Here is a 14,600-nt window from a genome sequence, read left to right as displayed (position 1 = left end):
AAAGCTCATCTGCAGAAGGAAGCATGAAATGCTCCAAAATCTCCTGGTAAACAGCTGCGTTGACCCTGGACTTAATGAAGCATAGTGAGCCAACACCAGCAGATGACATGGCTCCCCACATCAACACAGACTGTGGAAACTTCACACTGGACTTCAAGCATCTTGCAGTGTGTGCCTCTCCATTCTTCCTCCAGACTCTGGGTACTTGTTTTCCAAGTGAGATGCAAAAGTTGCTCTCATCAGAAAAGAGGACTTTGGACCACTGAGCAACAGACCTGTTTTTCTTTAGCCCAGATAAAGACTTCTGACATTGTTTGTTGTTCAGGAGCAGCTTGACAAGAGGAATACGACATTTGAAGCCCATGTTCCAGGATCCGTCTGTGTGTGGTAGCTCTTGATGCATTGACTCCAGCCTCAGTCCACTCCTTGTGAAAGTCCCCAACACTTTGAATGGCCTTTTCCTGACAATCCTCTCCAGGCTGCAGTCATCCCTGCTGCTTGTGCACCTTTTTCTTCCACACTTTTCCCTTCCACATAACTTTCTATTAATGTGCTTTGATACAGCACTTTGGGAACATCCAACTTCTTTAGCAATTACCTTTTCAGGCTTTCCCTCCTCATGGAGGGTGTCAATGATGGTTTTCTGCACAACTGTCAGGTCAGCAGTCTTTCCCATGATTGTGATTCCTACTAAACCAGACTGAGAAACCATTTAAAGGCTCAGGAACCCTTTGCAGGTGTTATGGCTTAATTAGCTGATTAGAGTGGGACACTTTGAGCCTAGAATATTGAACCTTTTCACAATATTCTAATTTTCTGAGATTGTAGATTTGGGGTTTTCATGAGCTGTAAGCCCTAATCATCTCAATTATGACACAACATGGCTTGAACTATCTTGCTTTGCATGTAATGAGTCTATCTCATATATTAGTTTCACCTTTTAAGTTGCATTACTGAAATAAATGAACTTTTGCACAATATTCTAATTTTTCGAGTTTCACCTGTATATAACAATAGCAATAGCACTTAGACTTATATACTGCTTCACAGTGCTTTACAGCCCTCTCTAAATGATTTACAAAGTCAGCATATTGCCCCCAACAGTTTGGGTCCTCATTTAACCCACCTCGGAAAGATGGAAGGCTTAGTCAACCTTGAGCCTGGTGAGATTTGAACTAGCAAATTGCAGTCAGCTGGCTGTCAGCAGAAGTAGCCCGTAGTAATGCACTCTAACCACTGCACCACTGAAGCTCCATAAGCTAAATAAGCTTATCCTTATCTAACATATTCATGATATACTGAAGTCTGTATGTACTAAGAGAGTATATTTGTTCCCTCTTAGGCAAAGAGTAAGCCTCCATGATCAGGAGTTTTGGATCTACTCCTTTGATGGCAAAAAATATGATTTTTGAAACTGAGGGTGAGCACAGGCCTCAGATATTCCAAATACCAATGGAAAACTTTTCCACCTTTAGCAACAGGAATAGAATTTAGGCTTGTATACTACCCCCAAACATTTTTACAACACATTCTGGACAGTTTAAAATGTCAGAATATTGCCCCCAACAATTTGGGTCCTCATTTTACTAATCTCAGAAGAATGAAAGTCCAAGTTAACCTATCAGGACTGAATTCCAGGCTGTGGGTAGAGTTTTCTTGTAATATTGCCCTTTAACAACTGCACCACTGGCAGCTTTTATCAATTGTGGGAAATGGGCATCTGGAGATAGGCTGCAATCTCCTATGTTCCCAAACCAGCTCCAGAAAGGTGAGAAAGTTATTCCAGAAAGCTTCTTTCCCACTGAGAGAAGGAAAGAATGCTGCTTCTCCCCATCCCTCATTTTGCCAGCATCTTTTGAATAAATCGTGAATGTGAGTTCAAATTCTTTAGAAGCTCCGACCATTTTGGAGCCCCAGCTTCAAATGCTCAGATCACTTTGTCCCAGTCCTGTTGTATTTTTGCCTACCCTTCCTTTTCACTGTTTGTGATTTTAACATTTATTTCAGATAAAATGTCATGTTGAACTAAATTTAGTTACCTTCCAGAGTGTGACAAGCATTTAGGAAAAGCAACTCAGAAGCTTCAGAAATGTGTTGAACATCCCCCCCCCCTCTTTCCCCCCCAGCAGCTTGGGAGAATGTGCTACTGTTAAGGTTCAGAATAACTTCCTAGTACAGTAAAAGTATTTTATTTGTTTTATTGTATTCCTACAGGAATTCACAGGAATAAAGCATTTGCTGTGTATTCAGCAAGTACATATTTGACTTTCTTCTCTGCTGTTCATATAGATTTTTTTCCCTTCTCACTTTTTAGACAATACCGTGTTTGTATTTGGTTTAGCCGTTTAACTGGAGTACGGATGTCCATGCCCCATAATTTACTCCTTCTTTCCAGACCAACTGCTTCTACAGTTTGATCTTTCTTAGCTAGGGAATTTTCACCACCTCTGCTGACTTCTCAACTTGTCAAAACCTTCACTCTGAAAAAGAAAGAAAAGAAAAGAAGAAAAAAGTGGTCCATTTCTGCAAGAGGGAAACTATGATTTTAAGAATACCAGTAGAATCTTAAATACATCAGAACGTTAATTCCAGGCTGGTGTCCCTGGCTTGAAAAGGGGCAATTCTGCATTACAAAAGGCCATCCCTACCCCCAGTTATATCATCCCACCCCATTAAATTTTGCAGAGCAGGAATGTTGTGGGTACCATTGACTAGGGACATATATCTGTTGGGTTCCAGGAGATGTGCCTCTTCTGCTGTGGCACCTGCCTTATGGAATGTCTTTCATCCTGACATAAGGCCCTCAAGACCTTATATTAGGCTGCTAGGCATTGAGCTCCCAGGGACCTGGAGATCTGTCCTTTTGGCTCCATTGCCAAGGGTCCATGTTTATCCTCCCATTATCCTGGGTTATAGGGACATGGTGGCTCAGTGGCTAAGATGCTGAGCTTGTTGATCAGAAAGCTCAGCAGTTCGGTGATTCGAATCCCTAGCACCATGTAATGGAGTGAGCTCCCGTTACTTGTCCCAGCTTCTGCCAACCTACCAGTTCAAAAGCATGTAAAAATACAAGTAGAAAAATAGGGACCACTTTGGTTGGAAGGTAACAGTGTTCCGTGCGCCTTCAGCGTTTAGTCATGCTGACCACATGACCACAGAGATGTCTTTGGACAGCACTGGTTCTTCAGCTTTGTAATGGAAATGAGCACCGCCCCCTAGAGTCAGAAATGACTAGCACGTATGTGCAAGGTGAACTTTTACCTTTACCTTTTCCCTGGGTTAGTATTTTTGTTTTTATGATACATATTACTTTGGCTTTTAGATTTTTATCTGTTTTATTTTGGCTGCCTTATTGTTGTGCTCCTCTTTGGGGAGATGGATGGTTATATAAATTTGATAACCAACCAACCAACCACCAACCAAAAGACTAGGGCTAACCAAAGTTATCCTTGAACATCCCAACAAGTACTGTGTGTGTCTGCTAAAAATGCTCCTGATACCATCTGGTCTTGATTTATTCACTTAAAAAAAAAACACTAGCTTCTAGGTTGGTGTACTGTAATGAGGTCCTACTATTGGAAATAGGCCTTATTTGTTCCGAATGCAGCTGCCAAATTCTAGTAAAGAGAGAAGGGGTGATGATATTCTATCTATTCTGAAAAAGCTCTAAGGACTCCCTGATTGTTTTTAGACTCAATTCAGCCATCTGATACTTCCCTGCATTATTTAGCACCCCATATTTGCTGAAACCTTTTTATTTGATTTGATTTATATAACTGTCCATCTCACGGATGCCACTGTGGGTGGTGTATAATAAAACAATCAGGTAAAATGAATATAAAACAATAAAGTATACATCAATTTGAACAATTTAAAACAATCCAGACTCACTATAAATAGGACAACAGGAAAATGGACCAGCATCCTAAACACAGATTAGCCACCCTATTTCTATAGCATTCTCAAGCCTGTTGATAGAACCAATCCTAAATTCCAGTAGGGTTGGAGCTATTCTCATCTTGGGAGGAATGATGTTCCAGAGGATGAATGTCATAGCAGAAAAGGCCCATTTTTTGTGTCTTGTCAGATGAAACTCTTTAACAGACAAACCGATCACATGCTCCTCCTGAAGGACCTCTTCTCATATAACCCTGGGAATTTAAAGTTACATCTGAGTTACCTCTCTCCTATTCACATTGGATAATAGCAATAGCACTTAGACTTGTATACCGCTTTACAGTGCTTTACAGCCCTCTCTAAGCCGTTTACAGTGTCAGCCTATTGCCCCCAACAATCTCGGTCCTCATTTTACCCACCTTGGAAGGATGGGAGGCTGAATCAACCCTAAGCCTGGTCAGCCTCAGTTGCAGCCTCAGGTAGTTATCCAGTGGCATAGCAGGCATAAAAGATTAGGACCACATGTGAGGTTCCAATTAAACTGATTTATTACTAATCATGCCTATGGACAGGAATCTATTCAACCAATGGTTAGCACTTTCTTGGCACTAGATAAGGGACAACCGAATTCAAGAGGGATTGGACTAAGCATGTTTGTGGCTACATAGAGACTCTAGGCTGATTCCTCTTTTGGTTCCAACTTCCAACCCCAGGTTCTGCCATTCCTTTCCCTACAGGAGGCCTTTAGGGTGGTGAAGAGCTCATTGTCATTTAGCAGGAGCTCTGGTTTACTGCAGAAGTCTTACTATATGTATGGAGAATCATTGGCAGCTGCCCGGCAGCGGGTCTTTTTTGTGGTGGTGTCCATGCTCCCCTCACCCAAGAAATTCAGGAAGCACCTGTTATAATCGCTTTCAGACACCGGCTGAAAACTCATTTCCTGGTCTTCCTGATTGGAATGTTGGAAAAAATATCCTTTCCAGAACCTGTTTTACTGGATTTTGTTTTGCATTGTTTTAGTGTTTTGTTGTATAATGTATTTCATTGCTATTTTACTCTGAATTGCTTCAGGATGGTTCAGCACAAGAAACAAAATTAAAAAAATAAATACTGGAAGTTATTAAGAAATTTAGAAGGATCAGCAATACTGTTTTTTTTTTTAAAAAATAGACCAACCCAATTGAAAACCTCACTTGTACAACTTCACCTCTAGCTCCCACTATCTCATCTCTATTAGTAATTGGACTAGACGTTCTGAATAAATCTTAGTTAACTAGCCAGCTTGTCTAGGATATCTTCCAATCTATGTGCTAACATGAACTGTTCTTTCTACTTAAGTTCGGGTAAGTTACGTTCTAAGCCCGGCTGCATAAATGGTTGACTTTTAATCACATCCAAAAGGAAGCTGAATCCTTTTGTTTTACTCAAAGGAAAATTGAGAGCACACATAAAATTATCTTATCTTCCTTTTCTTTCCTCAGAGGAAAGCAAAGCACTGACATAAACACTAAATTTCTTCCCTTAAATAGCCTGCCCAAAGAATGCCTCTTTTGCCCAACATGAATTGGTTATATGCTTAGAAAAAGTCGATCTTGTTTATAAGGGAAATGTATAAGGCAATTTGTTTCATGTCAGAAATCAGCAGTAGTGCAATCTCATGCATATCTACTCTGAGGTAAGTCCCACTACCCCACCCCCACGCCGGATTATTCTTTTGGTGTCTCCCTCTTCCTCTCTGTATGTGTATGATGCAAATCAATAGCTTGCAAATGAATCAATTCCAGACAATGCAAGCATGTTCAGCGCGGAAAGCACCACTTAATTATTTGGTGATTTCTGCTATTTATATTCACATTTGCCTTCACATGAAGAAAAGAAACAGGAAGGAAGGAAGGAAGGAAGGAAGGAAGGAAGGAAGGAAGGAAGGAAGGAAAGCTCTTACACAAAGTATTGGAAATGGAAAATAAAGTGTCACCATGCTCAACATTAAAGCTACCACCCTTAACACCAAATGTTCAGGGACCTGTAGTCTCCGGCTATTGCTCAATTACTACCAGCCATTAATGGGGGATAAGTTGAACTACAGGCCAAGGTGTGTGTGTGATTGTGTGAGTGTGTTTGTAGAAATCATAGATTTTCATACATGATAGATAAACACTTTAGTCAGGGGTGTGATTCTACCAGTTTGCACCTATTCACTAGAACCGGTTGTTAACATTCTAAGCAGTTCGGAGAACCGGTTGTTAGAAGAAATTACTGGCCTGTAAGGAAGGCAGGAAGGAAACATTCTGGTGTTGCTTACAGGAACTGCCTCTCTGTTAACCCTTATTACATTCTTGGCAGGACCTAGACTTCCTGTCTCAGGAACTTCTCTGGCGTTTTTCCCCCCTCCTTTGCTGGTACTTTGCTTGTGTGGAGTGACCATTCATAGTTACAGTGGCACTGAAAAAAGTGACTTGTGACCATTTTTCACACTTACGACTGTTGCAGCATCCCCACAGTCATGAGAGGCCAGGCGAGGAGATGCGTGCCTCGATGTGAGTGATATTGAGTTGGCCACGCCCAGCCAATAACATGACCATCAAGCCATGTCCACCCAGTCACATGACCACCAAGTGATGCCCACCACCTAAGCCACGCCCACAGAACTGGTTGTTAAAAATTTGAATCCTGCCTCTGACTTTAGTTAGTTAGCTGACTAAAATCAATTGAATTAGCTTCAGAACATGTTTAGGTTTGTAGTGCAAATACATTTCTTAAAGTGCCAGGTCATGTTGATAGTCAGTGATATAAAAAGTCTAACAAATAAGCAGGCAAATGTTATTTGATAATTTCCAAGATTTTTCTTTGATCTTACATGTCCACCAATCTCTTGTTTGTTTGTTTATAGATTGAAAGGAAAATGTGCCACATTTATTTGGGACTAAGACTCATTGAAGCCCATGGGACTTATTCCCAAACAAAAAACTCAAATATCAAGTCTCTTTTTCTGATAGACCAATCGTGAGACTTGCTAGAGATTTTTTTAAAATCAAATCAGCTGCCATCTTAATTTATTTTCAACACAGCCATGAAGTAAAAGCAATCTGTTTGACAGATCAGCAGAAGGGGAAAAAAACACAATTCTTAATCCTCTTTTCTCAATCAAAACTACATTTCCTTCCCCACATCATCACAAGTTGGTTTCTGCCAACCCATCTGTTTTTCCTGAAGATTATCTTTGTGTACCTGTTGCACTTATATCATGCCTTTTCTTCAGGGTCTCAAGGCAATGCAGATTTATACATCTTGATGTTACTTTTACAAGAATTCTATGCAGTGGTTTAGGCTGAAAGATAGTGACTGGCTTTTAGTCACCCAGGAAAACTCATGGGCAAGGATTTAAAGTTGAGTTTCCCAACCAGTCTAATATGCTAATCTTTATTCTGGCACATTCCTTGCTCCTTTGATGAAAGGAATATTGGGGAACTCAAGAGAAAGATGGGTAGTAGAGGAAGACCTGTAGTGGAAGTGAGCACTGGACCAGGTTTCCCCTCTGGCAGGAAGGAATTTACATGTTATGGCTTTTTAAAGTTGCAATTGGACATCAAATTAACCCTTAATTTGCAATTGTGAGAGCAACCAGTTGCCTTTCCTCATGTACAACCTGGAAGAGATCAGGTGCATTTTGCTTCCTCTTAATGAATAGATCAAAGATGGGCTTCCTCAATTCCCCCCCCCCACCTCCAGATTTTAAGAAAAGTCAGCAGTATAGAAGTTAAAGAATCCAGTTGTATGTTTGCTGTTGAGAGCAAATTGCAAGTTCAACAGGGCTCATTTCAAAGAGCTTCTGTAGTGTTTCAATAAGTTGACTTTTTTTCTAAAATCTTTTCTCCTTCACTTCTTGTCTATAGGAGATGCTACTGATTTCATCCGTAAAACTCAATATCTCATTAGAAATACAGATAAATCAGCAGTTCTTGACATACATGCTTTGTATAGCAGGATACCGCCAGGGGTGGGATTCAAATTTCTTAACAACCGGATCTATGGGGCATGGCCTAATTTGTGGGTGTGGCTTGGTGGTCATGTGACTGGTTGGGTGTGGCTTGTATGTAAATATTGTAAATATATATGTAAAGATTGAATTTTTTATTTTAAAAAAGAGTAACTTTTACCCAAAATCAGGCAAAGCAGGCAGGAAGATTGAGCTGCTTGCAGAATCATTGCTTCACTACCAGATCTACCTTTCTGCAATCTGCTGCCTGAGTTTGCACTGAAAAATAGAAGCTTCAATCCTAAGAAAGGTTCAGCTCTGCTCTCAGGCCATTTGTCCCTCTCCCAACCCCCTGAATACACCCCGACTGGCTCTCAGGAAAGCCTCCTTGGTGGCGCGGGTAGGGAGGGGAGGAGCCAGCCAGTGGTGTGATTTGCTGGTTCTCTGAACTGTGCAGAATCGTAACAACCGGTTCTATAGAACTAGTCCGAACTGGTAGAATCCCACCCCTGAATACCGCCAAAGTCAATTTTTGGAAATTTTAAAATACCCTGTGTCATGCCCCAGCATATAATTTTTATGCATTGTTGTTGCTCTCTAGCTTCATCTAGTGGCCAGAGGGACAAATATGCCCAACATACGATACTGTTGTTGCTCTCTAGCCCCATCCAGTAGCTGGAGATACAAATACCAATTTATATTGTTTGAAGCTGACCCAACCTGTTTTACCTATCAGCCTGCAGTCTCAGTGCACACTGGGAAGCCAGACTCCATTTCCTTTAGCATTTGGAGAAGGCAGAAACACAAAAAAGACTATATCTTAAACTGTGGCACATAGTCTTCCAAAGGCAAAACCACATCCCAGGCACAGACCATCGCTGGTGAGGTTTAAATTACTTGTATGTATTAATTGTTATGCAACTCACTATTGCCTATCTTGTATTTGGCTCTCATTGTATGCATTCCTATATTCCCCAGTTTCACCCTATCCTGTTTTTTTAAATAAAGCATTCTGATCTATGCACACAATCTGTTTTATTGGAGGATAGGTGGGTTTAGCTGCATGTCAAGCTGCACACAGACTAATGTGTAGTGGGGACAGAACACCCTGCAACTCTTTTTTGTCATCATTAACAAACACAATGTTGTTCATCTTTGCTTTGAAAATAAGCATTGGCCAAAGGTGGATCCTGACCTAGCCAATTGTGTGTATGCGGCTTTTTTTAAATAAAGGAAATCATGAATCTTCCATCACTATTCCTACCAAATACATTGTGGAAGGCGGTGGAGATAAGCTGGTGGGGTTTTTGCTCCTGAAAAAAACTATTATGAAACTTTAAAAGGATTTTATACGTGGTTGAACAATTAGCATACCAATATGTATATGTATATGATATGTAATATGAGAAACATTAGGTTTTTTGGGACCCAAGAGGGTTTAAGCAAGCAATTAAAAAAATGCTTTTGCTTAAATAAGGCAATTCTGCTAATCAAGTCTGGAATAATTTACTGGTAGGATAAGTTCTAAAAGTTAAATGTAATTGAATTTTGGAAGGAGGTTTTCAATTCGAATCTAAGATTTTAAATAAACAATGGCTGAGGAGAGGATATCAAAGACACTGGCAAATACCAATGTCAGAAAATCTCAGAGAAGATCTTGTGTATGGTAGTCCTTCGGGTTTGAAGAAGACATGCTGTTGTGCAGTTCATCTGTGGACATAGAGGTGGCCCTGCAGTCCCAGCCTGGAAGTGTAGAGTCTAGTACAATGGGAGCACTAAAAGTCCATTGTTATAGTAACTCTGGATGTCGTTCTGTGCTGCTGTTCATGATTTTCTGTCAGTTTTTTTGCAGCACCTGTCTTCAAAGTCGGGGGAAGACTCATACCACAGGGCTCGCCCAACGGTTTCTCTCAGCAGCTGCATCTTGGCTGGATGTCACAGTAGTGTAGGGTTTCTTTCACAGAGTTTTTGTAGTACTTGTGTGATTGACTTCAAGGTCTTTTTCCAGACTCCAGTTCACTATAGAGCAACTGGTGAGGCATATGGTAGTCATCTATTCTGGTGACATGTCCCACTCCTCTTGTCTCTGATAATCAGGGACTCAGTTTGCTGAACTCTGTGCAATCCAAGACCTCCAGGTGAGAAACACGGTCTTGCCAATAAATGCCAAGGTTGGAGCAGATAGCGTGCATGTGAAATGTCTCCAGTTGCTTGATTTGCCTTTGGAATGGAGTCCAGAACTCACATAGGAGGGAAGAAATAAAAGGTCTGTAGATATTCAGCTTTGTGGAAATATGGATGTTGTGTTGACTGAGTAGTCTAGTACACAGCTGCCCTAGTGCCTACCTGGTCATGCTGATCCTGGAGTCAATTTCTTCATCTAAAGATCCTGAAATTGCTTGAGATGCTATTTGAAGGTGTTTACATTTGATAGCATTTGACCATCATCACTGATTTTTGGTTCTACAGGCTCGCTATTTGGCACATGCTGGTAAAGTACTTCAGTCTTGTTCAGGTTGAAAATCAGGCCAAAGAGCTTAGTGGCATATGAGAATTTGTTCAGCATCAGTTGAGGATCAGTGTCTTTGTGTATCAGGAGTACACAGCCATCAGCAAAGAATTATTTCTTGAATAACTGTAGGGTTGTATGGGGGCACTTCCAGTGGTGGGATTCATATTTATTTTTTTGCTACTGGTTCTATGGGCATGGCTTGGGGGCATGGCAGGGGAAGGATCTCCAGTCAGAGGTGGTATTTGCCGGTTCTCTGAACTACTCAAAATTCTGCTACCGGTTCTCCAGAACTGGTTAGAACCTGCTGAATATCACCTCTGGGCACTTCAACCATGCATTTAAGAAGTGAAAGTCAAAGAGAGCCATCCATTCAGTTTCTGATGTACATTTGTTTTTTCAGACTCTGAAAAACACATGACCACGTACAAGTGAAGAACAGAATTGAATAGGAGTGGGGCTGGTACACAACCCTGTTTTACCCCATTGGAAATGGCAAATGGAACTGATGTATCATCGTTGTAAAACAACCTGTCCTGTCATTATGTCATGGAGTAGCTGAATGAACTTCACAAATTTCTTTGGGCAACCGTAACAGCTCAGGGTGTCCAGTGAGCTTCCCTGATTACAGTGTCAAATACAGGTCAATGAAGACAGAGAAAAGAGGCTGCTCAGTGTGCTTCTCCTGGGCTTGCCTCATGGCAGATATCATATCTGTAGAATTTCACTCTGCCTGAAAGCCACACTGCACCTCTGCCAGATTTCTTTCTGAGATAGTGACAAGTCTTTTCAGAGAATGCAAGCAAACATCTTGCCTGTGGTGGACAACAGTAAGATACCTCTGTAGTTTCTTCAGTCTAATTTGCTTCCCTTGTTTTTATAGAGAGCCATAATGAGAGCATTTCCAAAGTCATCAGGCATCTCCCCTGTGGACCAAATACCTTTCAAGATGTCTTGAAATAGCTACAAGGCATTTGGGTCTAGTGCTTTGTAGACCTCAGAAATAATGCTACCCTGCCCTGTTGCTTTATTTGAATTTACCTGCAAGACCACTTTCTTGATCTCAACAGTGGAACGAGACAGGTCTTAGGCATTTAAGATGGCAGCTCAGGAATCTGTTGTAAGAAATCACCGTCAATTGTGGATAGCCTATTGAGTAAGTTCGAAAAGTGTTAAACCCAGTGCTTTTTTAGTCTTTTCTGGTCTTTGGGGGACAGTAGGGGGGAGAGTAAGGGGGATAATAAAAACAAGAACAAATAGGCTGAAAAACAGCTTCTATCCCAGGGCAGTAGCTCTTTTGAGTTCTGCTGTATAGTGCAGTGTTGGTGTGGTGTCGGGGGTTTTCGGTTCAATGTGTGGAGGATGAAGGATGTGCGTTTGTGTTTATTTTCATGGTCAGGGTCATGATGTGCACTGAAGATGGTGTTTGATTTCGTTGTACGAGGTGCAATGACAATAAACTAAACTAAACTAAACTGACTAGAAGAAGCATAAACAGACTTTGTGGCACCAAAGAACGTCTGGTTGCACGCATGTCTGCATATCATTCCACCTGCTCAGCCTCCCTCTGCCACCATTCATACTGCATTTCTCACAATTCCCTCTGTATTTGGACTTGTTTTTCTTTGAGACAGATGATGGATCATTCTGACAGCCAGAATAGGCCTTGTTCTCTGCCTGTAGGGCTGTTGAAGTGGTCTTGTGGTTTTCATCAAACCAGTGTTGATGTACTTGGGTTTTTAGTTTAAGTATAGTTGTTGCTATCTGTGATGGCATCTTTAAACCGCATTCACTTTTCAGAACAGGTTCTTACAAGCGGTAAATTGCTGGGGAGTTTTTATTAAGTATATGTTGGAAATGTTGGTCTTGTCATGTAGTCTGCCAACATTGAATAACTCTGACAGCCCTTAGTTAACTTACTTACAATATAAAGGGGCTTAGGTTGAGGATCAACCAGACCAACCTAGGAGCTGTCCAGCACTCTGCGCCTTGAGTACGTGTCTTTTGTGAAAGATCTTGGACCAGACTTGGACCAGGCTTAATTTGGAGACTCTAGAACTTCTGGGATTAGGTGACTAGTCCTTCTGATTCCTCGGGCTCTTTTCTTCATAAGTTGGTTTCAAAATGGTGCTGTAAATCATGACCGAAAATGACTGTCTGCAACCACAGTGAAACAAAAGTACATGCCATCTCAGCACCCCTATTTTTATTAAGTTTTAGAGAAGGGGTCATCTCCTTTCTTGACATATCATAATAGCATATGGGCTAGATTATTGATTTATATCAGGCAGGCCAGTTTTTCATGACTAGAGACCTTTTTTAAAAAAATTGGAAAGCATTACAGAATTGCAATTGCAGGCACTACTTGGATTTTGAAAGATTTTGTGTGTATCTGCTTGGTTTTTATTTCAATGGGTTAATTCATTTCCAACAAAAATTAAGTAGGAAATTGTACCTTGGCATTGCAGTTTTAGATGATGGTTAGGGGGGAAAGAAAGTCAGGATTAGAGGTTTCTTGACCTCTGAGTTGCACCTTAATCAGCTATGTGCAATTTCTGCATCCCAAATAGTGAAATGATCTCAGTTACAAGATGGTTTGTTGATTCTGTTTTGAATCTACATGTAGGAAGAGGTTATAAAATAGATCAAAATGACAAAAAAAAAATGTGTTTGGAAAAATAAAATCAGTTGAATTACTCCAAAACATATAGCTTCTTCCTCTCTCCTTCCTTGTGAATCCAGTCATTTTGAGTGCCATCCATCCTATTGTGTGTCTGTCACCATAAATACTTGGTAACAGTTAAATGAATCTATTTCTCCCCCAACCCCGCCACAACTGACAAAATTTTTCTGAAGGCTTGGCTGCTGGTATTTCTTCTTCTCCAGATGATCTTGCTTAGCACTTCCAGCTGTATATTATGCTCTAACCAGTCCAGCTGGAGCAGCCTGCTCAGTCATTTGTCCCAGGAAAATGTGCCTGGCTAGCAGTTGGGTTTCATCATACAAAGGATAAACTAATGTTGGGGGTCAGAGAAAGAAGAATCCCCCAATTTGCCATGAGGAATATTACCACAAGATTTCGTGCTTTTTTCTCTCCCAAAAAGAAAAGAAGCATGTTTTAATTTTCAAACATATGGGCTACAATTTCTGTTCTCCCATTTAAAAATGTCAGACATTCATTTGTCATTGCCAAGCTCTGAAGATATGTGACACCTTAATTTTTAACAATGCTCAAATTGGGAAAAGCGTACAAAAAAAAAATGGTACGTAGTGTAAAACCTGCTTCTTTATGTTTTGCAGGAGATGAGCTTGGTTGCTTTGGGCAGTGTTCCTTCAGTTTTCCAAGAGGCTTTATTAAATTGCTCTCTGCAATGGCACTTTTGCTGCAGCTCATGAGCAAATACTGATTTCATCCACATGAATTATGGTTAAAATCCTTTTTATTGCTTCGAAAGATGGTTTAGAAGAAGCTACCTCAGGATGTGAAAATTCCTTTTGGAGGCATCTGGAATGTTCTACTAAAAAGTAGAATATTCCAAGAGTTAAGAAACAATTTACCACAGTAAATAGTATGGATGGAAGGAACATAGGTACTAAAGGGCTGTCTCAGTGTATCCAGATGTTACACCGAGTATTTACTATAACAGTATGTAAGGGCCAGCATCTGAAATTAACTGGTGAATATTGTCAATCACACCTGCATTTATTTTAAAATGTCCTAAATGTGTGTGTCTGTGTGTACGTGCTTATAATTCATGAAATAAGATGACCTTTGATTTTATCATTAATATGTGAACATTAATATTCATCAACTAATGTACATTCAGGAATGTTTTCTTCATGTACAAGAGGTTAGTTAAGTGCCTAAGGGAAAGACCAAAAAAAAAGCAAGGACCAAGAGAACATGAGGACTATACAGTTCAAGAAAGTGAAGTAAAATGAATACATTATTGCTTCTGTTTAAAATATACCTTCGTGGATATGCTGTCATCTTTCAGTGATACCCATGGAACTCTAAATTATAGTCTTGACAGATAAAATCTATTTTTGTTGTTGTTGTTACATTTGATCCCATCAGCCCACAATATGTTGGAATTCTCTAGAGGGACTAATGAATACACTATCAAACTCATGTCAACCTTTCTGTATGAACTCTAATCGGATATCACTGCATCATTGAGAGCAATGCAAAGGGAGACATTTAACCATTTATTCAGC

This window comes from Pseudonaja textilis, chromosome 1 (genome assembly GCF_049901715.1).
Source record: "Pseudonaja textilis isolate UNSWEBS1 chromosome 1, rPseTex1.2, whole genome shotgun sequence".
NCBI classification, from domain to species: domain Eukaryota; kingdom Metazoa; phylum Chordata; class Lepidosauria; order Squamata; family Elapidae; genus Pseudonaja; species Pseudonaja textilis.
This window is presented reverse-complemented; position numbering follows the sequence as displayed.